Genomic DNA, 27,552 nt, shown 5'->3' with positions numbered 1-27,552 from the left:
TTTATAATATGGTTTTTTCCTTCACTGAGCTATAAAGCTCATTAGGGGAGAAGACGTCTTCTTCATCTTAACTTACCATACAAAGCCTAAAAGAGTGCTCTACAAAAAGAAAAAAAAGGGTGCTGTGAATATCAGGAACTCTGTAACATATCGTACATGTGGAACATGAACTTAAATATGAAAACTCTTTAATCAAACAAAGTTCATCTAGAAAAGTCATAGCTAAGAAATTAATATGAATACATTCCAATGATCTATGGGTAGAAATATGTGCCAGGCTGTGTGCCATATCGTATCATGTATCTACATCAGTCACTGGCAACTGTTTTCAAAAACCAACCAAAAAAACTTAAATAAACTACACTTGTATCTTTTAATTTACTTTCAAAACTGCAAAAGTAACTTCTTCAGTAATCATGTTTTATGACAAAATAAGTGTATCTGCCTTTTCAAAAACCTCTATTTCTTGAATTCAATTCTTGAACATAAGTCATCCCTCAAAAGCTGGACAGAAAAGTAAATTCATTATCCAAGGCATATTTTATTTACATCTTACTAGACCTAGACCTACCCTTTATATTTAGACCATTAACAAAATTCCTATTACACCTTTTTTCTGCAGGTAGAGTCCTTTCAGCTCTACTAATACTTTTTATTTTTTTGTACTGGGGATTGAACTCGGAACCTTGTGCTTGTAAGGCAGGCAGCGGAACCACTGAGCTAAATCCCCAGCCCCCTACTAGTACTTTTTAAAGAAAAAAAGGGGTGAAGAAGGCTATTGATCTATCACATTTGCCAGACTCTGAAAAAAATGAGGACCAAAGAAGAGAAACAACATAAACTTTCGCTTTCAGTAGCTAGGGGGAAAGAACAATTTATTTATTAACAATATCTTCTAAATTCTATTATAGGCTAAACTTCTTAAAGAAAACCTCTTTTCCAAATTCCATGATTAATACTAATACTAATTTATCTCAATGATGATACAGTTTTCCTATATCAAGTTTCCAAAATATAAGACTCAAATTTTTAAAGTGACAAGAAAGTACAGGCATAAAGCACAGTAGAGAAATTAAGTCCACAGAATAAATTTAAATGTGGCATTAAGAACTGTAGAAGCACTTAATTCTATCAAGTTTTCGGATTTTTCTCCCAGACACTTTCTAAGATAATATTATTCCCATCAGCATGCATTAGTGAAGGACAAATGTAACTTTTGCAGGTTATATAATAGTTAAAACACTTTTTAAGTGAACTTTCCTTCTCTAACACAATGGATGTCAATCCAAAGAAGCAGTTTGGCTGGCCGAAAGGAGTTTTCATTCAAAGGCAATAGCCAGATTGCAGATATCACCTGTTGGTTACAAGCATTCTGACTAGCAGCTCAGTTACTTTAAAGAGGCTCATAAAAATTCCTAGAGCACTGAGGAGGGAAAAAAATCAACCCAAGCAATTAGTCAAACGGAAAGGGTCACTGCCACAGTCATTTCATTTTAGGATCCTGGAAACCTGACAACATCATAAAATTGCATTTCCAAGATGAGAAGTTTCCCCCAGTGCTCTCTGGAAATCTTATTCAGTCTACATAGATCCAACCCACCTTCTAATATTCAACTATTTTCTTTACTGTTTTTGTTGAATTTGTACTCTGAGGTGAAACCCACACTGAGAAAAGTATTTAGTATTTCTAATGTAGGTAACAATTAAGTTGACCTAATTTATCTCTCCCAAATTTTCTTTTTTCTTTTCTTTTTTTTTTTTTTTTTTTTTGTATTTTGTACCTGCTCAATAATCCTGGAATGTGAAGTGTTGGACACAGAAGGAATCTAACATGTGTCAAATGCCAACTGTGGCATCTTGTATATCTGTTCTCACTCTTTGCCATGTGACTTCCAATGTTCCCAGTGGATGGGATATATTTCCCTGTCCCATTGCCAGTCTTGGGTGCATGGCCTGACCAATAGACTATGAGATAATATGCCACATCTTTATGGAAGCTTTAAATGCACCTACATGGTTTGGTTCAGTCTTTTGTATTCTTGCATTCTGCTATGAGAATAGCATGTCTGAGACACGAACTGGTCCTTCAACCTAGATCGCAGATTGAAAATGTATTTGGCCAAACAGAGCCAAATACAGCCATAGCTAGCCTATAGATTCATGTCTTAGAAATAAATATTTGTTATTTTAAACCACTGAGACTTTGGGGTTCTCTGTGACTGCAACAATTATAACAAATACAGAAACTGGTAAGAGAAATCAGATTATGACACATAACCTCAAAATCTTTCTGACTTACAACAAATATTTATTTCTCAGCTCATATTACATGTTAGCGGATGCAGGTCAGCTTCTGTGACTCCGTTACAGGCTGTGAGTCAAATTCAAGTCTGTGCCATCATTTCCTCATTCTGGAACCTGGGTTGAGGATACAGCCCATGTCAGAAACATGCCCTTCTCAAAACAGAGGGCACAAGAGTAAGGGGTCTGATGGAAAACTGCAATACTTCTAAAAGCTGCTACTCAGAAATTACATGGCCATGACCCAAAGTCAATGGGGAGGAAGTCTACTTTGTCTATAAAAAAGGAAGGAATAAATGATTGTTATCCATAGTACAATGTTCCAGACATTATGTTCCAGTCATTGTACCAGCTAAGCATTATATAAGCTCTATCACTTATACCTTGTACCAACCCTGTAAGCAAGGCATCATCCACATCTTTTAGAAAATTGAACCCCAGAGAAATAATGCTTGTCCCAAGTTAATCAGAGGATGTGTGAGGAGAGAGCTGGTGGTCCTACTGCAGGACTGTGTGACTCCAGAGTACTTGCTCTTATTCCCATCTATACATGATGTTTTTCTTTGTCAAGTTATATGCATTAACTTAACAGATAGGGTCTGTCCTTGAATAAAGCCAGTAATGACTATAAAAAACTTCAATAAATAACTTCCCTAAGTGAATTAGGAAAATGTAAGAGTAGTGGAAAAAGGGAAACATCTATGAAAATAAACTTATGGAAAAATAAGCAGGAATGAGTACAACAATGAGAAGGTATGTGAATGAGAACTCAAGGAACTGGAAAATAAGCAGAGAAATTGATAGCACTTTTCTGGGCAAGAGTACTTCCAAAAATAGCTTGCCTCAAGGGAAAACTTTTTAGACTGATTTCACAGCCCATAAGAACAGCACTAGGGTGTTTCCCTGTCCTTTAAAAAGTGCACACTGAGGTTTTTGTTTTGTTTTGTTTTGGGGTTTTTTTTTACAGCCTCCTGAACACTATCACATATTCACATAGTGTCTCTCTTTTAAGACTGGTGGTTGCTTAGCTTATAGGCATCAAGTGCTTTTTAAAATCCAAAAAACATACTGCAGCTGGATAGGTGGTTCTCAACACATTTAAGGAGTCATTTTTCATGAGTCACAACTTCAAGGTTCCAAATCACAATCTACTCTGCCTTCCAATTTCTGCAATTTTAATTCTATTGAAATATTAACATGCTGTAGTGCTAATGCAACAGCTAAGTTATTATGATTGATTTTTAATTCAAGAATTTAAAACATTAAATACATAATTATGCTAGCAGAAAATTGTTTAACAATAAGATAAGCAACCATTACAGCTATAGAAGCGCCATAGGACATTAGCACTTGTAACAGAAAGTTGGCGAATCTTACAGCAGACTCCAAGTCAGTCACCCAGAATGCTACTCAAGAAAATGTGAACCCTAAGTGGTCCAACCCAAAGCTACTAATTAAGTCATGTACAAGTGTTCTATGCTATTTTGTTTGGGTATAATGGAAAACTGTGGTAAACTGTAACACACAATGTGAAAAAAGATATGAGAGAGAGAGAGAGAGAGAACCAAAGAATTCTCCCAGGTAAAAGATGAAAATTATAGCAGTCAGTTAGAGTCCTTACAACTTGAACCTGTTTTCCTCATCAACCTCCACCTGTTTGTTCCCAAGTGTTGCTATTTTGCACTCATAATCTTCCAGTAATATGACTAAGCTATGTTTAACTATGTCTTTGGATATTTTCCTGCAAATCAGAATGTCAAATTAATCAGATTAAATCAGAATGGAATCAACTGATGCATAAATAATATATCTCAGAAATATTATCCTATTCATTCTCAGGTATCAGTAAATTATTCTGATGCCAAGACTAAGAGTTCAATAGTTCCATGAATAAATAACCCAATGTAAAGACAAATTTTACCAGTAGAGTGTATGATTATGCATACCCACACACAAACCATCAAAGTAAACCTATGACCTATTTTTTTAACTTATATGTGTGTGAGTAGATGAAATATAGACACATGTATTAAATTTAAACAAGCCAAAAGATGGCATTGGAAAATCTAACCATGAAATATGACATAAAATACCACGTTAAAAATTTGTGACTGTACAGAGACTAGATAGAATATAGCACAAAAATGTAGCTTCAGAGTCAGAAAGATATGGGATTTAATTCTACCTGTACTTCTATGTAACTTTGGGCAACTGAATCCCTGAATCTCAGGTGTCTGATCTTTAAGAAAACATGGAAAACATTGCATTTGAGGGGAATAAGAGATAATAGTTACATGGAGCTCACTGAACAAAGCTTAACACATGTTAGATAATAAATTTTAGGAAATTTTTGACTTGAAAGGAGTAGAGAATATACAAATACTTTTTAAAGTGACATTCAAAATTCTAGCTAACAATATAATTTGAATATTAAGTGTTACCCAAAGGTCCATATGTCAAAAGCACGGTTCCCAGGAGATGCTCTTGGGAGCTCTGGACCTTTAGGAAGGGTCTTGTGGAAGGTTCAAGGTCATTGGGGTGTTCCCTGAATAATCTTTTTCTTATGCTTTCTGGTTAGATGAGGGGCATGGTTTTGTTCTGCCACATGCTCCCCACAGAGTGTGTAACCACCAATGGCCTAAAGCAATGGGGTTAATTCATCAAGGACTGGAACTTCCAAAACTGTAAGCCAAAGCCACTCTTCTTTTTCTTTATTCCACTAAGTTTATTGGTACATTTTAGGAATACATTATGATCACATTCATTATTGGGAATTTGTGCCTGTACATGATATATCTTGGTTCTTGTTTTTTCCACATTCCCCTTCCTTCTCTTCCTCCCCTCCACCCCCCACTATTTACAAAAACATTATTTCCGGTTTTTCCTTCTTTTCTCACATTTTTTCCTTCCCTTCTTTCCTTTCCCTCACCCCTCTCCCTACTTCCCTTTCCCCTTTGGACCTTTTCTTCCTATTTTACATTATCTATTATACATTTTGGTCCTCATTTACTCTTGCAGTTTCTCATGGCAGAAAGCTAACACAAAAAAAGCAATTTTTCTAAACTCTTCTACCTTGAAAACAACCACAAGAAATGAAAATGAGAGGTAGTGAGATTCTTCAACTAGATATATCAGATAATCCTTTGACTAAAGTAATATAATTTGGGAGCATTAGAAACAATAGAGCTAGTAGAGAATATTTCCACGAGTGAGGAACTGGGATATCCATGTCCACTATATCATGATTCAAAATATTTTAAGTAGCATATATTTCAGAGAAAGTGAAGAAAACTGCTACATCAAAACAGACCTAGACATAATAGAAACCCCAAATAAAGAGCAGTCTCAATATCACCTCTGGTGTCAAGATAAAATGGCAAAGTTCACAAATATCCTGAATATCTTTTGAGGCATGATATGCCAAATGTTTTCAAGCACTGGGGTATGCAAAGCTGAATTATAAATTACAAAGGTCTTAAATTTACAAAATGTAATCACTCTTTACAGGTGAGATATTCTGTTTATTCTATGAAGGAGCATTTCAATTTAAATTAAACTTTTGAATGTTTTGGTGATTGCTGCAACAAGTACACAACAAGGGAAAGAGGGGAGAACATTTCATCATGTTCAGCATAATACAGCATACTATGAATTTCTGATAGAAATATTTTCAAGAAAATGAAATCACTGAATTAAAATTTCATTTAATATTGATGCCCTGTATCATTCAAAAAATACTTAGACATAAAATTACAGATTGGCATCTGTTTAAAACATAATACTTAGCATACTGATTATATTCATTCAGCAAAAAAATCATAAAAATGTTCAACATAAATCAAAAGTATATAATATCAGTACCTTGCAATGGAAACATAATAATTTAAACTAAATGAATATATCTTTAATATTTGGGGCATAATTTAGCCTGTGAAATTGAGCAAGATCATAAGTGACTATAGTGGCTGACAACCTGTTTATCTTTAAAAAATTAAGATAGAGGAATAATAGAAAACTCAATGAAGAAGATTAAAATGCTTAAAACTTTCATCCTGAGATCTTGAAAGACATATTCTAAAATTTGAATTCTCAAGAAGTAAGAGGTTTTGAAAAATATGCTTGAAAATCACCTATTAACTCTTCCCTGTCCTTTTCGGAAGCAGCAAGTGGTTGCCACATACCTTAAGCTAAAGATATTTAAAGTAAGAAAAATTTGAATGACAATAGTATACCCTCACTGAAAACATGAAATTTTATCTTTAATATAAGAATAAAATCTCTAACCTTTTATTTTGTCTTTTAGGGTGTGTGTTTGAGCACAAGAGACATACAGTCAGAGAATCCCCAGTACTCAGTAGGTTGAGACAGGAGGATCACCTAGAGTTCAAGGCCAGTCTGGGCCACATAGTGAGTTCAAGGCCAGCCTGAACTAAATAGTGAGACTCTGCTCAAAAAAAACAAACAAAAAATCTTAAATGCTAAAAGGAAAGTGCCCATAAAATAGAATAACTATGCTATGTCATTTGACAATAAATTTGTTCAAGGTCATTTTTAAAAATAGTCTCCCTGCAAACAGCTTTATTTATATCCAATTAAATATCAAGAAAAATCACAAATAAATAAAATGCATTGCTCCAAAGATAATTCTGATGATTTGTTTTTTGTTTTGTTTGTTTGTTTGCAGTACTGGAGATTAAACTCAGAGCCTTTGCGCTGAGTTATATCCCCAACACTATTTTTTCATTTTTATACAGGGTCTCACTAAGATGCTAAGTTGCCCAGGCAGGGCAATTTATAATTCTCCTGCCTCAGCCTCCCATAATGCTGGGATAACAGGCATGGGCCACTACACCCAGCGAATTTAGTTGTTTTAAAAAATCAATAAAATAAAATTTTTAAAAATCAATAAAATAATACATGTGTTGAACACATATTATTGTCCACTGTAACATAGTATAATAAATTGTGGAAGAAGAGCACATAAAGGATCAGGGAAACATACATAATTGGGAACTAAAATATTCATCAACTTAGAATCAATAACAGCCACTTTTGGCAATCACTTATGCACCATAACAAAATTTCAATACTACACTAGATGGAGGTAATAGAAAACATAGCTGAAGCAATAAGTACAATAAAATATACAGTCATATTGATCTTTTAATCTGCACATCAAATAACATTGGTTGGTGTTACAGAAATCTTCACAGAAATAATATTGGAAAATTCTCTAATGATGGATTCTTGAAATGGCACCTCACAGAATTATGAAATTTTTACAAACCAACATCTTTTAACCTAAAAGAAATAAAGTTGTAGATAATACTGGGTATAATGTTTTAAAGACCCTATCCTATGGGATTGTATTTTTTCCAACTTTACTGGATTCATGTTACTTCTAGAATTCTGTCCTATCTATACAATAATTTTGAAATAGATGTCTGCCAAAATCCCTCCAATTCTAAAATAATGTATTTCTATAACCTCTGGAATATCAGAAGTTCCCAACACACAGATGGACTTATTTTCAAAAGTTCTTCAAATTTAGAATGTACTTTCCCATAGGAACACTGATAACAATAGTAATTAGAATCCTACACCAATACACTCACAACTGAGTACTAAATTATAACATTCTAGTTTCTACAAGAAAATATGCATTGAGTTTTGTCTGGGGACTCCAAAAACAAACTGACCCCTTCTGACACTCAGAGCTGTACAATCCTAAGGAGGAACACTTCGCCAGTGCTGGCAGCAACAGTTCCAAGCATTAAGCATAAGACATTCATAAACCATCTATCACACCTTCAACTGGAGCTTTAACACCACACCCTTTCATCTTACCCTTTGAACTTTCATCACCAAAGCTATAGACATAGTACTAATAACCGTGTAATTGCTGAAAGAGGAAAAGGTTTCTGCAGGAGTTTTAAACTGAATATTCACTAGTTAGGAACTATCTTTAACCTAAACTACAATCAGAGATGTATCAGTGAATGTTTTCATAAAACAGTAATTTCACAGTGATGAGATTTGTCCTGCATATTGAAGGACAGTAGGACATTAGTCTTTTTACTTTGAGACACTGATGTTGACTTGCTGAAAATATCACCATTAGAATCTAGTATATGGTTAAAAAAAAAAAAAAGGCATTTTGCAAGCTGTTGAAAACTTCTACCAGATGATAGCTTCTTTAAATTTATCTGTAAAATTGATAAAATTCTTTAGCAGGCACTACTCTCCAGGTAAATTCAGGGCAAATATGGTTGAAGAGGAAAAGCTATTATTTATTCCTATGCCCCAAGAATCAAATAAGCAAAACTGCTCATTCCTTCTGTTTCTTTTTTGAAGCATGATTTCTGTTTTAAAATTTTTGGTCTTAAAAGATAAATTATTTAGTTTTCCATGAAATAGTTGAGAATACCTGAAATCCAGGCATTGGTTGTAATCCATGCCTTCACAGTTGCAAAAATTGCCAAACTGTGATTGAGTCGTTTATTTCATCAAGCAGGAGCCTGGTAGACAAGCCTACACCCAAGCAACAATTCTCCCTGAAAACAGATGGCATTATGAGTCAGTCTTCTATTTATATCTTCTTTTCTCAAAATGTTTGGTTAAATAGGTTGTTTTTATTACTTTTGCCTAGGACCTGATCCAAATATAGTTCAATTTCTGCAACTAAACTTTCCAAATGTTATTTTCCATCTTGTTAGTATACTGTTATTCTCCAGATCACCTTCACACTAGGGGACTATTATCAATTGTGAAAGCACAACAGGTGGGTCACATCAAAGGTCACTTTAGCTGTGTTCACAGGCCCAGACACAAGGTTTTCATTATCCTTAATAAAAACAGGAGCTAGTAATAAAAACATGTCATTTATATTACATCTCTTGCCATTCACATGTAATAACTTCACAAAGTAGAATGTACCATTTCCAAATTCTGCTATAATAGCATGTTTATTTCATAGTGTTAGTTATAAAAAGAATGGTATAAATCATGACTTCACAGACAAATTTCTATAACAATTGTTTGAACTGTTAAACTACTGATTCACAAAAATCTCCCAGAACAAACCTACTGTACCAAATTTAGCAAGATAAGTACTTTAATCAATAATGTGACTAAGTATTTTAATAACTCTATTAATGAAATGGCAAATCAAGATGACTTCAGAATCAGTTATGCAGCTCTATTTAATCTCTGTTGAGCTACAACAGAAATATTATTCAATACTAACATAGTATGAATAAAAACATTTCTGATGCACCAAATGCTATGTATGATTAGAATTTAAAAGTTTTTTTAAAAACAGATTTTATTTTGAAGACTGTGATAGATGTAGTGGGCTGTTTTCTTTTCCAGCCTCAGAGACCAGTAATTGGCACATGATAGCTAATAGTTATATTACTCATAGTCTACTAACCTCACTTATGAAAAATGCAGTTTTCATTTCCAAATCAAGAACAGTTCTCTCCTCTCTCTCTCTGTAAAAACATTTTTTTAATTAGCTAGGTAGAAACTCTTTATCCTAAATGGCATTTCTTTTAGTTGGCTGTTCCTCCTTACTAACCTTGGAAGTGAATTTAACTAACCAATATTAAATGAATAAGCAACTTTCTAGGAATATACTTATTATGTAGAACAATATTTACCACAATATTTTGTTCAAGTTTAATTGAAATATAATTTTACAGTTTAATGAAATCAACAATTTGAGTCTATTTAAAATGTGTATGGCAATTATGTAGGCCTTTTTGTTTCTAAACTAGTAAAAATATCAGCTTAATTTCCTTTCAGTTTTCAGTAATGATAGTCCCAATGATGACATTATAGATCTAAGGGGAAAAAGTTTGCTAGTTAACATGCAAGTTTCACAGGACCAGAATTCTATTTTAATATTTCCTAGTCCAAACCAGGTTCAATCTTCAAAGATTTTCAACATGAGTACTTTCAGGCATAAATTGATATTAAATTAGATAAATATTTTATAACTTCAAATGTCATAATATAATCCCTTCAATGTTTCTTCACATAATAATACAAAAAATGATTGTGATTAAGGTAATACTGGTTTACAAATATTAGTACATCCCGAGTACTTTTCTAAAAACTAACTAGGTTATGGGTGGATTGGTGGATAGACAAGACGGACCAGTTCCCTCAATATTTACAATAATTTTATTATTATCTTCATTTTAGAAATGAAGAAATTTGAACAGAGATTTTTAAGGTCATATTTCCTCTTCTATATGCCAGAAATGCCTTGAATCTAATTCATTAGAATTATAAGCTGTTAGTGTTGAATTTTTAAAGTTCTTAATATTATGGATATTTACTGTGTCATTAGGGTAGCATTTACTTGAAAATGGCAAAACATTATCATTAATAACCAGCTAGCATTAAGGATTATGCAACTTCTAAAATAAACCTACTAAAGAAAAGGGTGTTTAAATTCATCCAGGCACTCTACAAGAACTAAGATGTTCTCCTATTCACTTAACACCAATAAAAGTTCAATTTGACTGTTTTGACACCATAATTCACTTCTACTTCTGACCACAAAATAACAAGAACTAGACTTACCTTCATGCCTTAAACTACTAGGAAGTTAGGCAAAATATGAGAAAGTACGGTTCTTGGAATTGAACAGGTAGTGCAGGATTGAAATCCCTAAGAAAAGTAAAATGAGTAAGGCGAGCCTACACTTGCTCATGAAGTCTTCAGAACACTGAACAATGTGAGTCCCAAACAAAACCTAGAAATCTAGCTGAGTTAAAGAAATAAGTATTGAAGATTAGAAAGACCAAGAAGACTAGAACTGATAGGGAAAAGTACTAAAAATACGATAGCTGCATAGAAAAAGCAACTCAGAGATCTCCGTGATTGGCTGAATTGTTATCTGTGCATAGGCTAAAGGAAATTACCTTCATCTAGAAAAATAATATATTTCTTTTGGTTTTTTTTCTTAAATTCTTTTATTGATACATTTTAGGTATACAATAAATTTACATTTACCATTGGGTGCTTCTACCTGTACATGATGTATCTTGGTTCTTATTTTTTCCCCATTACCTGTGGGCCCTTCACCCCCTCCACCTTTCCCTATTTACATAGATTTAGTTTCCTTTTTCTTTTTCTTTTTTCATAATTTTTCCTTTCCCTTCTTTCCTTTCCCTTCCCCTCCCAACACCCCTACCCCCTTTGGACCTTTTCCTATTTCAAATTATCAATTATTCATTTTAATTCTTATTTATACTTTCAGTTTCTCACACTAGAGAAACTATTCAGTATTTACACATGTGTGTCCTATGTATTTCACTGAAGAGTATGGCCTCAATATGCATCCATTTAGTTATAAATGTCTCTAGTTTCTCATTCTTTATGGCTGAGTAGTACTCCATTTTATTTTAAAAAAAAAAAAAAAAAAAAAAAAAAACAACCATATCCAGTTTCCAGTTGATGGGCACTTGGGCTCTTTCCAAGCTTTAGCTATTACAAACTGTGCCAGTATAAACATGGGTGCACATATTTCGCTGTGGTATGTTCTTTTAATTCTTTTGGGAAGATACTCAGCAAGGGAATAGCTGGGTCAAATGGGACCTCTAGCCCTAGTTCTTTGAGGTATCTCCAAACTGATTTCCACAGTGGTTGCACCAGTCTGCACTCCCAACAACAATGGAGAAGGGTTCCTTTCTCCCCTCATCCCTGCCAGCATTTGTTATTGGTTGATTTCTTGATAGCAGCCATTCTTTCTGGGGTGAGGTGAAATCTCAGTGTTGTTTTCATCTGCATCTCTCAAATGACCAGTGATGTTGAACGTTTTTTCATATATTTATTTGTTGCTTTTACTTCTTTGTCTGAGAAATGTCTGTTCAATTCAGATGCTCATTTTTTGAATTGGGTCTTTGAATTTGGGAGGGTCTGACTTTTTTCAGTTCTTTATATATTCTGGATAGTAGTCCTTTGTTTGAGGTACAGCTGCTAAAAAATTTTTACCACATTGTTGGTTGTCTCTTAGCTCTGTCGGTGGTTTCTCTTGCAGTGCAGAAGCTTTTTAATAAGATGAGATCCCAGTTGTTGATTCTTTGTGCTAATTCCCATGCTACTGAGGTTTTGTTCATAACGTCTTTTCCTATGCCAATGTCTTTGATAGTTCTACCTAACTTATCTTCCAGGAAGTTTAGTGTTTCTGTTTTAATATTTAAATCTTTAATCCACTTTGATCTTAGTTTAGTGCATGGTGATAGGTATGGGTCTAGTTTTAATCTTTGGCAGGTTGAAATCCAGTTTTTCCAACACCATTTATTAAATAGGCTATCTTTCCTCCAATGATGGTGGTTGGCTCCTTTGTCAAAGATGAGGTGGCTGCGTATGTCTGAAGTTGTTTCTGCATCTTCTAATCTATTCCATTTATCCTTGAGTCTGTTTCTTTGCCAGTACTGTGCTGTTCTTAACACAGTAGCTTTGTAGTATAGTTTCAAGTTGGGGATTGTAATACCCCAGCCTTGTCTCTGTTGCCTAGAATTGCTTTTACTATTCTAGGTCTCTTCTGGTTCCAAATGAATTTTTGGATTGTTTTCTCTAGTTCTGTGAAGTATATTGTTGGAATTTCAATCAACATTGCATTAAATCTATATAGTAGTTTTGGAAGTATGGCCATTTTCACTATATTGGTTCTTTCTACCCAGGAACAAGGGATGTCTTTCCATTTTCTTATATCCTCCTCCATCTCCTTTTTCAGAGTGCTGTAGTTTTCGGTGTAGAGGTCTTTTGCTTCCTTTGTTAGCTTGATTCCTAGATATTTCAGTTTTTTTAGATGCTATTGTAAAAGAAATTGTTTCCCTAATTTCTCTCTCAGTGAGTCTGTTATTTGTGTATAAGAAGGCTATTGCTTTTTCAGTGTTGACCTTGTATCCAGCTACTCTACTGAATCTGTCAATTAAGTCTAGATGTCTTTTGGCAGAGTTTTTTGGGTCTTCTATGTAAAGTATCATATTGTCAGCAAATAATGACAGTTTAACATCTTCCTTTCCTATCTTTATTCCTTTTATTTCTTTCTCTTTTCTAATTGCTGTGGCTATTGTTTCCAGAAGTATATTGAACAGGAGTGGTGATAGTGGGCATCCTTGTCTTGTTCCTGATTTTAGTGTGAAAGTTTTCAGCTTTTGACCATTTAGTATGATGTTGACTGTTGGTTTTTCATAGCTAGCCTTAATCAGGTTGAGATAAAGACCTTCTATTCCAATTTTCTGTAAGGTTTTTATCATGAATGGGTGTTAAAAAAAAAAAACCTTAATGGCCATGATGGAATGTAGATAATAATAATGTACTATGCATTTCAAAAAGCTAGAAGAAAGGATTATGAAATGTTTTACTATAAAGAAATGACAAATGTTTGAGCAGATAAATAGGCTTTAAATAATTTAAACATTATCCAGTGTGTATGTGTATCAAAACATTAAATGATTCCCCACTAATATGCACAATTTTTATGTTTTCATGTATAAGTTAACAATAATTGTTGTAAAAACCAGTGAGCATTTTTAAAGAAATGAAAAGACTGTAAAATTCACATGAAATTTCAAAGAGCCCTGAGTTGTCCAAATAATCTTGAAAAAGACCTAAGCTGGAAGATTGACACTTCTCATTTCAAAATTACCACAAATTCACAGTAGTCAAAATTGGGTAGTACTGGCACAAGGACAGACATATAGATCAAGGGAATAGAAATAAGAGTCCAGAAATAAACCCATGCATCTATGCTATGGTCAACTGATTTTTAATAGGGATTCCCAGAACATTCATTGAGGAAAGAATAATCTCCTCAACAAAAGCATCTGAGAAAACTGGACATCCATATGCAAAAGATCCTTACACTGTATTCAAAAAAATAATTCAAAATATATCAAAGTTCTAAACATAAGAAATAAAACTATAGAACTCTAGAAGAAAGCACATGAGGAAATCATGCATTTGCAGTGATGTAACACCAAAAGCACAACAAAAGAAAAAATAGATACACTGAACATCTTAAAAACTTAAAATTTTCATGTATCAAATGATACTATTCTGAAAGTGAAAAAATCCCATAGAATGTAAAAAATAATTCCAAATCAAGTATTTAATAAGTGACTATAAGTACATAAAGAACTCTTACAACACAACAATGAAAACACAAAAAACCAATTTTAAAATAGACAAAAGACTGAAATAGTCATTTCCCAAAGAAAATATATAAATGTCCAACAAGCACATGAAAAATGCTTAACATCTTAGGGAAATATAAGTCAAAACCCCTAATATACCACTTATGACCCACTAGGATAGAAACTGGAATCCTCATGCATCACTGGTGAAATGTAAAAAATGCACTCCCTTGGAAAACAATTTGGCATGTCCTCAAAAAGTTAAACATGAAATTACAGCAGTCTCCTTCTAGGTATTTTACCAAAGAATTAAAAATAAGTGCTCTAGGGCCAGAGATTTAGCTCAGTGGCACCATGCCTGCCTCGCAAGCTCAAGGTTGTGAGTTCGATCCCCAGTACCAAAAACAAAAAAGTGTTCAAGCAAAAACTTACACATAAATGTTCACAACAGCATTGTTTATAGTAACTAAAAGGGGCAGATAACCCACTTCTGTCAGCAGATGAGTATTATTTATCCATAAAATAACATGCTGATACATGCTATAATGTGGATGAGCCCAGAAATCATACCAAGCAAAAAAAGCTAGAAACAAAGGCTAAACATTTGTGTGATTCCATTTATATGAAATACAAAAAAGGCAATTCAACAAAGAGAATGATCAGTTTTTACCAGTAGCTAAAAAGGAGTGACAAATGAAGTGACTTCTTTAAAAGTAAAGGTATGGGGATTTTGTTTTGTTTAGTTTTGGGATTTTGTTTTGTTTTGTAAATCAGAAAATCCATTTTTATTAGGCAGTTTTTATATCTTGGCAAGGTGGAAGGTACTGAATTCACATGGTAATCTACAATTAAAAAAACAGGAGTCAGTCTTACTATATTTTCCTAACTCAGAAAAGTAGGATCATTTTGCTAAAGCATATGCAATTTATTTTTATTATGATTCTTAAATGTGAGCTGAACATTACAAAAGCAAAAACAACAATTTACACCAGGGATGGAGGTGAACACCGGTAATCCCAGAACTCAGGAGGCTGAGGCTGAGGCAAAAGGATTACCAGCCTTGGCTACATAATGAGTTCAAGGGCAGCCTGAACTGCATATTGAGACCCTGTCTCAAAAAGAAAAACATCAATTTAAAACTGTCAATACTCTGAAATTATCTTTTACCTCTTGTGATAGGTTAGGATTGAGAGTTAATTCTTTCATTTATACATTGTTACAGAGGTGAATTACTGGGATGATTGTTTAAAAGTTTTGAGTTGTACATTTTTATTAAATTTACTTTTTTTCTTTTTTGGTACCAGGGATCGAACTCAGGATCTTGCACTTGTGGGGCAGGCGGCAGAACCACTGAGCTAAATCCCTGGCCCATTAAATTTACTTTTAAAAGAAAGCTAGTTATAGGGGCGGGGATTTAGCTCAGTGGTTCCACTGCCTGCCTCACAAGTGCAAGGTCCTAACTTTGATCCCCAGTAACAAAAAAAAGATAGCTAGTTATAAAAGAAAAAAAGTTAGATATTCTCAGAAAAAAAATACAAATCTAATATAAAATGCAAATTTAGATTGCCAGATGCTTCATAAATCTTTGATAGTTTTAATTTTGAAACTATCGACAGTGTAATTTATTATTTGCTTGAAAATTCCAGGGCACACAAATGAATGGCCAATTTGTCATCAGTTGATGTGTCACAATATGATTATCACTACTTAGTAGGTAATTTAAAATAGAATACTAATTATTGAAAAGGTCAAGTAAATAAGGCTCCAAGTTTGTAGAAGTAGTAGCATGCATTTTTTTCTTTAAATGAAGAGCAATTTCCCATGCCTTTGGCTGATTGGAGCATAAGAATATAGTCAATCACACTTTCTCGTATTTTCTTGTTATCTGTTTCCTCTCCACTTTTTTTCCTTAACTGCAAAATTCACTAAGTCATTTTTTTAAGTTATTTCCAGGTAAGACAGAGTTTTACAAAGAGTAACTCTTAGAATAGGTTTATGCAGAAACTTTTCCTTTTAAAATCTTATCTTTGATTATAGGCTAAGAACAATTATAAAATGCAGGAATTAATAGAAATAATTTTTAAGCAAAAATTGTTGTATATGTTACCAAATGTTAGTTAAAATAAAAAAAAAAACTAGGCCAATGAGTTTAGATATTCAAAAAATTACTAAAATCAAATCTGAATACTAGTAGACTTCAAAGTAATCTGATGTTCATATTTAATATCATTTAACTTTCGTACATATTAATCATTGGAACTTTACTTGAAGTACATCTGCATTTTTAAAAAACTGTTCATTAAAATTTTTTTCTTAGCAATAGCCTCTTTGTTTGCGGATCCACCCTACACTATTCCTAAAAGATCTCTCATTCAGTAGTGCCACCTCTAAAAATAGCTCTTTGCCTCCCCTGAGCTCTGCCTCTCAGAATCTTCCTGCCGCGTTCGGATCTCGCTGCTCCAGCCTCCGGGGCATGTTCCATCCTTCCAGCCCGCGACCAGCAAAGGAAAAAAGCCCACATATTTTCTTGCCCCGTACATTCCTGGAGGCAAGCAAAAGTAGCTAATTTTAACCATGAGGGAAATCGTGCACAACCAGGCCTGTCAATGTGGCAACCAGATTGGTGCCAAGTTCTGGGAGGTGATCAGCGATGAGCACGGCATCGACCCCACCGGGACCTACCAAGGGGGCAGTGACCTGCAGCTGGACCGAATTTCCGTGTACTACAGTGAAGCCACAGGTGGCAAGTATGTCCCTCGCGCTATTTTGGTGGATCTGGAACCTGGGACCATGGACTCTGTTTGCTCTGGTCCTTTTGGCCAGATCTTCAGACCAGACAACTTTGTTTTTGGTCAGTCCGGGTCAGGCAACAACTGGGCGAAGGGCCACTACACAGAGAGTGCTGAGCTGGTGGACTCGGTCCTGGACGTGGTGCGGAAGGAGGCAGAGAGTTGCGACTGCCTGCAAGGCTTTCAGCTGACTCACTTGCTGGGGGTGGCACAGGCTCCGGCATGGGCACCCTGCTCATCAGCAAGATCCGCGAGGAGTACCCCGACCGCATCATGAACGCCTTCAGCGTGGTGCCCTCGCCCAAAGTGTCCGACACCGTGGTCGAGCCCTACAACGCCACCCTCTCCGTGCACCAGATGGTGGAGAACACCGATGAGACCTACTGCATCGACAATGAGGCGCTGTACGACATCTGCTTCCGCACCCTCAAGCTGACCACGTCCACCTATAGGGACCTCAACCACCTAGTCTCCGCCACCATGAGTGGCGTCACCACCTGCCTACGCTTCCCCCGGCCAGCTCAATGCCGACCTCCGCAAGCTGGCTGTCAACATGGTGCCCTTCCCGCGTCTCCACTTCTTCATGCCTGGCTTTGTACCCCTCAACAGCCGCGGAAGCCAGCAGTACCGTGCCCTCACGGTGCCTGAGCTCACCCAGCAGGTCTTCGATGCCAAGAACATGATGGCTGCCTGCGACCCGCGCCACGGCCGCTACCTGACAGTGGCTGCTGTCTTCCGGGGCCGCATGTCCATGAAGGAGGTGGAAGAGCAGATGCTGAATGTGCAGAACAAGAAGAGGAGCTACTTCGTGGAGTGGATCCCCAACAACGTGAAGACGGTCGTGCGCGACATCCCTCCCCATGGCCTGAAGATGGCCGTGACCTTCATCGGCAACAGCACGGCCATCCAGGAGCTGTTCAAGCACATCTCGGAGCAGTTCACAGCCATGTTCCGGCGCAAGGCCTTCCTGTACTGGTACACGGGCGAGGGCATGGACGAGATGGAGTTCACCAAGGCCGAGAGCAACATGAACAACCTGGTGTCTGAGTACCATCAGTACCAGGATGCCATGGCCGAGGAGGAAGAGGATTTCGGGGAGGAGGCCAAAGAGGAGGCCTAACCCGGAGTCCCCTTCACCTCAGGCTTCTCACATCAGCCTCCTCACCCGCCCCTTACCTTCACAATTTGTTTGCTGCCTCTTTTTTCTTTGGGGGGTGTAGAACAGTGCCTGGCACATAGTAGGCACTCAATAAATACTTGTTTGTTGGATGTCTCCTCTTTCTCTCTACTCTGGCAGTCCTAGATTTCTGTCATTCTAGGTGACCTTGTATTTTCTGCTGGCACCCACTTCTCACTGTCCAGTTAATATATCTGTCTTCAGAATAATTCTCTAAGAAGTTGAGTCTCTTCCAGATCTCATTTAGAACCAGCCAGGTGCTGAAAACCCGTATAATGTCCACCGTCCTGAGCCCAAGGGAAAGGTAGAGTAGTGGTCAGTATGAGAAGGATGGCGTGTTTCCATTCTGGGGCAGTGTGGGAAGGCGGAGTCCCCGCTTCCAGGTCCATTTAGGCCCTGTCTCAGCTTCAAGAGAGGGGTGAACAGTATTCTCTCCATTTATCTCCCTCTCGGCTGTCCAGAGCACCCATTTCCCTTTGGAGGGGAAGCCTGCTGGTGCCCCTAAGCCTTTGGGAATCCCCTTCCCATCCCCACGGAGCATGCGAGTCCTGCAAGGTGCACATGGCCACCTTCCTGTCTGGGTCACTCCCCAGATGGGCAAGGAAACCCCGTCTTTTTTGCATATCTCATCTCTTGCTATTGCCCTCACTCTTGATTTTTGTCCTGTCCTACACTTCACATTTCTATTTTGTGTTGAACTTGCTTTTTTTCATATTGAAAAGACAACATTGCCCCAAGAGCCAAAAATAAATGGGAATTCAAAAAATAAATAAATAAATAAATAAATAAAAATGGCTCTTTGCCTGAAGAAACAGATTTTTTGAAAGCTGTGATGACTGCCAGAAGCCCATTTACAAACTCTATCAGCCACCCTTGTACCTCTGCAAGAGATTTAGTTTCATCTGAAGACTGCAAGACCTCTCAAACCATTCCTATGTTTAAAGCTTCTTTGAACACAGTTTGAGGGACAAACTTAATATTGTGAAAGCTAGTCTACTGCCAATGATTTCAGAGAACCTGGTAGCACTACCTCAGCTCATCTCTTTGTTGACAAATCTCATCTCACTTACCTGGAGTCATTAACCTGAAATCATATACTGTAGTGTATTCTGCTCCTCCACTCAATACCTGACTTGAGCCAGCACAACACATATTAAAGAAGGTCTAATAAATTTTGTTACTGTGTTTTGCATGAACATAGATAAGGCCATTCCATTCTCTAATGCTTTCACAGCATTTTGATCTGATCCCAAAGAGAAAGTAGTTTGGTCCTATGGACAATGAGTCCTATCCCTTCTGCCCAGTTTTCAAATTCAAAAAATGTTTTCCAAAAATTCCAGCATTGTAACACATGAGAAGGCATTCATGATGCTAGGCGTCTTCAGAGTAAAAACGTCAATGTCATTGTCTTCCTTTTGACAGTCAGTGGATCCACCAGGAAATGGCTGAAGTGTCTTTTTCACTTCTTTGACATGGAAGCCATAAATATTACAAGTGACACTCCCATTTGGTATAGCTGTTTGTCCTTGCAGGCAGAGATAACGTCTTCAAAAAATGTTTTGCCATTTCCATATCCTCTTCCTCTCCTACAGCACTCCTTCATCCACAGTTTTACTTTGGGGGTGGTGACAATTTTGTGGAACTAGATAACAATAATGTCTGTAAAATACTATGTATGAACCAAATGCCATTGAATTATGCACTTTAAAATTCCTGAAATGAGCCAGGTGTGGTGGTGCGTGCCTGTAATACCAATATTCTGCGAAGCTGAAGCAGGAGCATTGAAACTTTAAGCCCAGCCTGGACAACTGAGTGACTTAGTGAGACGCTGCCTTGAAAAATAAAATTAGGACTGGGGATGTAGTGCAGTACAAAGTACCTGGGTTCAATCCCCAGTAATGCAATCAAAAAATTTTTAATTGCTGAAGTGATGAATTTCCGTTGTCTGAATATTTTTTTTTAATCATAGGCTTACAAAGAAGCAGGAAAATATGACTCATGACTAGAAAAAAAAATCAGTCAATAGAAACAGACCAAGGAGTGACAGAGATAATAAAATTAATAGAGAAAATTAAAAGATATTAAAAACTGCTCTCCTTATGCTCAAAATATAAAAGAAAACATGACCATATTAAGAAGAAAAATATAAGATATAAAATGACACAGATAAAACTTCTAGAATGGAAGAAAATAATATTAGAAATGAAAAACACATTGGACTGGATTAACAGTAGAATTTGAACTCTAGCAATAGAATTATTCAAACAATACAAATTATTGAAGCACTGAGAGGAAAAAAAAGAAAATTAACAGACATAAAGTACTCCAGAACAGAAGAGAAAGTGAGGGAAGAATACAGCCAAAGTCACCCAGAAGGAAGCTCCCCCACCACCATCCCAGGCTCCTAGGGCAGTGAAGCTCAGCTGGTCCCAGCACCCAAAAGGAAGCTCCCCCACCGCCATCCCAAGCTCCCAGGGCAGAGAAGCTGAGCCAGTCACAGCACCCGGAAGGAAGCTCCCCCGCTGCCATCCCAAGCTCCTAGGGCAGAGAAGGTGAGCCGTGTGGGTGCCAGAAGGACCGCCCCCCCGCCCCCCGTGGAAATGAGAAGACACATAAACAAGCCTCAAAAACAGACTTCTGGATCACCTATAGCAACCCCAAAGGGAAACAAGATGGAACACTCTGATACTCAACCACCTGGACTCCCTGAACTGGCAAAAAAAGAGGATCTGAGAAAAATGAAATCAGAAATAATTACTCAGATAACAGCAAAGATTGCGCTCATGGTGCAAGACATGATTAATAAATCTAGAGAGGACACAGATAAAAAAAAATAAAGAATCTGAGGAATATGATGGAATCCCAACATAGGAAACAAATGGAATCCATAAAACACATACAGATTTCCAAGAGATTAAAAACTCCATCGAAAGTCTGTGCAGCAGAATGAACCAATGTGAGGATAGAATTTCAGATATAGAAGATAAGATTGCAATTAGTGAAGAGGAAAAGAAAAATTGCTTTAAAATTGTAAGGGAACAGGAGAAATCAATCCAGCAGCTGCTAGATGATGCAAAGAAGAATAACATAACACTGATTGGAGTTAATGAAGAAACAGGAGAGAGTGCAGATGACATAAAAAAACTATTCACAGAAGTGATGGCAAAAAACTTCCCAAGGAGGGGAAAAGAACTAGACATACAGATAAATAAGGCATATAGGACTCCAGCTAGCCTTGATCAAAAAAAACTACACATAGGCATACAATAGTTAGGATTCCAGAAATCCAACAGAAGAATAAAATTCTACAAGCAGTGAGAGAAAAGAAACAAATCACATACAAAGGAAAGCCCATCAGAATCACAGCAGACTTCTCAATGCAAACCCTCAAGGCAAGAAGAGCTTGGAGTGATGTATTTCAAGCCCTAAAGGAAATAGCCTCCAACCCAGATTGATGTACCCTGCAAAACTATCTTTCAAAATTGATGGAGAAATAAGATACTTTCATGATAAAGAGCACCTCAGGAACTGCATGAATACCAAACTGGCACTTAAAAAATTTTAGACAATACCCTAGGAAAAGACAATGAGGATCACAACCCCAGGAAACCCAGCAAAATGAATCCACTGGGCGTGACAAATTAAATGCGAAGGGGGAGAATCCAACAAAAAGAAAAAGTCATGACAAGGCTTTTAAAACCTTTAACTTCATCTCCCTAATGAGTGTATAATTCAATCTTGTTATTGTACTGATTAGTATTTTTCTGATTCTAGAGTTGCACACCATTCCTTGTGCTATACTGGCTGTTTATCATCTTCTTATGTCTACTTTTTAATTGGGTTGTCTATTAATGAGCTCTAAGAATTCTTTATATATTCTGCTCATAGGTTATATGCATTGTTAATATGATCTGTTTAAGGACTACTTTTCATTTTAATGATGTCATTTAAAGTTCTAAATTTTGATGGAATCTCATGTATCAATTTTTTTCTTTTATCCATCATGTTTTGTGTATACTAGGTAGTTCTTGCCTACCCTGAATTCATAAACATTTTCTCTTATAATTCCTTCTTAAAGTTTTATACTTTTAGGCTTTCTTATTTAGGTTCATAGATCCCTTCAAGTTATTTTCATGTATGGAAAAAAAGGGTTAAGGTTAATTTTTTATATACAGATACCAGGCGTTCTAGTGCCGTTTGCTGAAGACACTCTCTCTTCCTCGGCTCTTGAATCAAGTTTATAGTCTATAAAATGCTAATGTTAAATAATCTTTCAAAATTCAGTGGACCATATATGTGTGGTTCTATTTCTAGATTCTCTGTTTTATTCCAATGATCTATATGTCTTTCCTTACACCAACACTGCCTTGATTACTGTAGCTTTAGAAGAAGTCTTAAAATTAGGTACTAAACGTCTTCCAATACTGTTTTTGTTTTTGTTTTTGTTTTTAACTTTTCTAGGTCCTTTGTACTCCTACATAACTTTTAAATTTCAATATCCAGTTCTTCATTTATAGCAAGTATACACAGACCTGAATTTTTATATATACCTTGTGTTTTCTAATCCTGCTAAATTCAAGTACAAGTTCTAGGGGCTCCTAGAGATTTCTTAGTATTTTTCTCTGTAGATGATCATTTCATCTACATATAAAGATTTTGCTTCTGCCATGCCAAGCCTATCCTAGTTGTGTCATTTTCTCCAACAGTTTCTTTCTTTTGTTTGTTGGGGTTTTTTTATACTGGGGATCGAACTCAGGTCCTTGCGTTTGCAGGGCAGGCGGCAGAACCGCTGAGCTAAATCCCCGGCCTCTAGCTGTGTCATTTTATTGCCAGACGATTTTGGTTGGGCCTAGGTTTCAAAGTTTCATGGACAGATAAAGAGTAAGCATATCTGCCCTTGTTCCCCACCTTAAGGAGAAAGCATTGTATGTTCTCCATTCAGACAAGGTGTTCTCGCTGGAAGTATGGAGTACATATCTTTAATTTGTTGAGAAGGTTCTGTTCTACTTCTAGTCTCCTGACAGCTTTTACCATGAACAGCTGTAGAATTTGGTCCAATACTTTTTCTCCAACTAGTGACAGGATCATATGGCTTTTTCTTTCCTCTGTTAAAATGATGACTTTTGGGGGTGGATCTTCCAATGCTGAACCAACACTGCCATCCCTATAACAAAACCACTTTCTACATCCTGCCAGATCTGACTTCTAATAGTTTGTTTTGTTAAACAAATTTCTATCTATGTTCATATTTTTTTCTTCTATTATCTTTATCCAATTTTAGGATTAGCACAATGTTGAGTTCCTAAAATGAGGGGAGAAGTGTTTCTTCTTTTTTCTGCTTTAATTGTTTGATATAATTTATCAGTTAAAATATATATGAGCCTGCTGTTGTCATATAGGTCGGTTTTCAAGCTAGGAATATACTTTCTTTAATAGGCACTATTCAAATTTTGTATTTCCTCCAGAGTTAGTTTCATTAATTTGTCTTCCAAGGTACTTCTTAGAAGTTGTCAAATTTATTTCAAAACAGATTTTTGTAATATGCTTTCTATATCCTTTTAAATTCTGTAAAATCTGTGGTAATGTCGCCTAGATCTTAATTTTGTAATTTTAAAATTGTACAACTGATATTGTGTAACAGGAAGAAAAGGTCTAAAAGAGCAGGGGAATTGGGAGGGGTAGGGGAAGGGAAAAAAGGTAAAGGAAAAAATATGAGAAGAGAAAAAAATGGAAACAAGGTCTTTGCAAATACGGAAGGGTGGAGGGGGTTAAGGGAGGGCAAGGGAAGAGGAAAAAAAATAAGAACCAAGAGACTCATGTAATGGTACAAGATCCCAATGATGAATGTAACTGTATTGTATACCTAAAAAGTACCAATAAAGTTAATGGGGGAAAAAAAAAAGAATACAGCCAAAGCCTTCTAAATTTGAATAAAACTATACATTCATTCATCCAAAAACCTCACAAAAGCACAAGCAGAATAAACAAAAAGAAAGTACATCAAGAAGACATGGGTATATCCTAATCAAAATACTGCAAAAACAGTTATAAAGAGAATATCTTAAAAACAGCCACAGTGGTGACTAATACACATGACACAATATATATGCAGCAATGAAAAACAGACTCTCCAGTAGAACCTATACAAACACAAAGACCATTAGGCAACATCTTGAAAATACTGAAGAAATAAAAACTACTGCTTTAGAATTCTAAAACTAGCAAAAATATTTTTCTAACATGAAAGCAAAATAAAGATATTTTTCAAACAAATAAAAGTATAAAACAAATTCTTCTGCATCAGATTTATACTACATAAAATGAAAAAGGGAGTTTTCATGTAGAAGAAAAGTAACACTAGATGAAAATCTGGATTTACTAGAGGTATAAATAATGAAATAAATGTTAGCCACAAGAGAAACTGAAAAATTTCTGTATTTGTAATTTCTACAAAGATACTTGTAAGCAATTGAAGCTCTTTATGCAAAAAAAAGAACATTGACCAATCACTCACATTATCATACCCATAAAAATGCAGCCAAAATATATCACATATCTAAAACTTGTAGGAACTAAATATACAATCTAAAACTTGTAGGGAAAAAATATTCAAAAAACTTCCTAGGTTTGGGAAATTTCTATAAACCACACACCATAAAAGAAAAAAAAATGAAAAATTGGATCTAATCAATATTAAAAATTTCTGCTCTTTGAAAGACACTGTTAAAATGAAGACCTATAATGACATGGGGAGAGGATATAAAAGGATAAATTCTCTTGGCCAAAGGATATAAAATTTCAGTTAGGCATGAGCAGTAAGTTCAAAAGATCTGTTATATGACGTGATGAACTACACTTTAAAACAATGTATTATATGTATACTTGAAAACTGCAAAAAGAGTAGATTTTAAGTGTTGTCATCACAAATATGTAAGATAATGCACATGTTATTTAGATTCAGACATCCTACAATGAATACATAATTCAAAAAAGAAAATGAAACAACCCCATTCTGAGATAAATAGCTGCACACTATAAAACAGATAAGACATATATCCAGAATCTATAAAAGATTCTCAATTTAATTAAAAAAAGTAATAACTCTTAAGATATTGTTCCAAAGGGATAAAGGTGAGCACATGAAAATAAGCACATGAAAAAATTATCAGTCATTAGGCAAATGAGATACTACTGTAAGTCGGTTGGAACCACTAAATATTTTTTCTTGCTTAAATTCTTTTATTGGTATATTTTAGGTATACAGTACATTTACATTTATCATTGGGTCCTTGTACCTGTACATGATGCATTTTGGTTGTTATTTTTTCCCCATTATCTGTACGCCCTTCAACCCCTCCACCCTTCCCTATTTACATAGATTTAGTTTCCATTCTTTTCTTTTCTTATAATTTTTCCTTTCCCTTCTTTCCTGTCCCCTTCCCCTCCCACTTCCCTACCCCGTTGGACCTTTTCCTATTTCAAATTATCAATTATTCATTTTAATCATTTTAATCCTTATTTATGCTTTCAGTCTCTCACACCAGAGAAACGATTCAGTATTTACAAATGTGTGTCCTATTTATTTCACTTAAGAGTATGGCGTCAATATGCATCCATTTAGCTACAAATGTCTCTAGTTTCTCATTCTTTATGGCTGAGTAGTACTCCATTTTATTAAAAAAAAAAAAAAACATATCCAGTTTCCAGTTGATGGGCACTTGGGCTGTTTCCAAGCTTTAGCTATTAGAAACTGTGCCACTATAAACATGGGTGCACATATTTCGCTGTGGTATGTTCTTTTAATTCTTTTGGGAAGATACTCAGCAGGGGAATAGTTGGGTCAAATGGAACCTCTAGCCCTAGTTCTTTGAGGTATCTCCAAACTGATTTCCACAGTGGTTGCACCAGTCTGCACTCCCAACAACAATGGAGAAGGGTTCCTTTCTCCCCTCATCCCTGCCAGTATTTGTTATTGGTTGATTTCTTGATAGCAGCCATTCTTTGTGGGGTGAAGTGGAATCTCAGTGTTGTTTTCATCTGCATCTCTTGAATGACCAGTGATGTTGAACATTTTTTAAATATGTTTATTTGCTGCTTTTACTTCTTTGTCTGAGAAATTGTCTGTTCATTTCACATGCCCATTTTTGAACTGGGTCTTTGAATTTGGGGGGTCTGATTTTTTTCAGTTCTTTATATATTCTAGATAGTAGTCCTTTGAGGTACAGCTACTAAAAAATTTTCCTACATTGTAGGTTGTCTCTTAGCTCTATCGGTGGTTTCTCTTGCAGTGCAGAAGCTTTTTAATAAGATGAGATCCCAGTTGTTGATTCTTTGTGCTAGTTCCCGTGCTACTGAGGTTTTGTTCATAATGTCTTTTCCTATGCCAATGTCTTCAAGAATTCTACTTAACTTATCTTCCAGCAAGTTTAGTGTTTCTGTTTTAATATTTAGATCTTTAATCCACTTTGATCTTAGTTTAGTGTATGGTGATAGGTATGGGTCTAGTTTTAATCTTTAGCAGGTTGAGATCCAATTTTTCCAACACCGTTTATTAAATAGGCTATCTTTCCTCCAATGAGGGTGGTTGGCTCCTTTGTCAAAGATGAGGTGGCTGAGTATGTCTGAAGTTGTTTCTGCATCTTCTAATCTAAGGAACCACTAAATTTAAAAAACGAAACAAAACTGACCATACCAAATGCTGGTGATATTATAGAGCAATGAAACTCACAAATTGCTAATGGGATACAAAATGGTGCAGCCATATTGGAAAACTACACAGCAGCTTTTGAAAAAAGTAAACATACATTTATCATCCACTATACTAATCCCATACCTAGGTAATTACCCAAAAGAAATGAAAACATACAGCAAATCAAAGTTTCATTTGCAAATCTTCACAGTAGCTTTACTCATGGTCTCCAAAAACTGGAAAAAACCCAAATAACCATCAAGCAGTGATGAATAAACAAACTGCCACACATTTATACAAAGGAATACTACTCAGCAAATTAAAGAAATAAATGACTGTTACCTACAACGCATCGATGGAACTCAAAAGCATTACACTGAATGAAAGAAATCAAATAATGATAATGATGTAGAAGACATATGCTTATTTTTTTCCCATTAA

At 35.8% G+C, this 27,552-nt stretch overlaps 1 protein-coding gene and 2 pseudogenes across 22 annotated transcripts in view; 1 reads left to right on the top strand and 2 right to left on the bottom strand.

Annotated features, from left to right (window-relative positions):
- The window catches only part of Sox6 (SRY-box transcription factor 6), a 689,857-nt gene that overhangs the window by 506,599 nt on the left and 155,706 nt on the right, over positions 1-27,552 (bottom strand). The gene's annotated exons all lie outside the window — the stretch shown is intronic.
- LOC147827979 (ethylmalonyl-CoA decarboxylase pseudogene) lies at positions 1,698-27,464 on the bottom strand (annotated as a pseudogene). The gene is made up of 2 exons (XR_015451503.1): positions 27,454-27,464; positions 1,698-19,967 (listed from the first exon to the last, which is right to left on the bottom strand). The product of XR_015451503.1 is annotated as an ethylmalonyl-CoA decarboxylase pseudogene (transcript).
- Positions 16,902-18,365, top strand: LOC101696877 (tubulin beta chain pseudogene; annotated as a pseudogene).

Source organism: Heterocephalus glaber, unplaced genomic scaffold (assembly GCF_053883595.1).
Source record: "Heterocephalus glaber isolate CG9 unplaced genomic scaffold, H.glaber_assembly_v1.0 deba00001428, whole genome shotgun sequence".
NCBI lineage: Eukaryota > Metazoa > Chordata > Mammalia > Rodentia > Bathyergidae > Heterocephalus > Heterocephalus glaber.
This window is presented reverse-complemented; position numbering and strand designations above follow the sequence as displayed.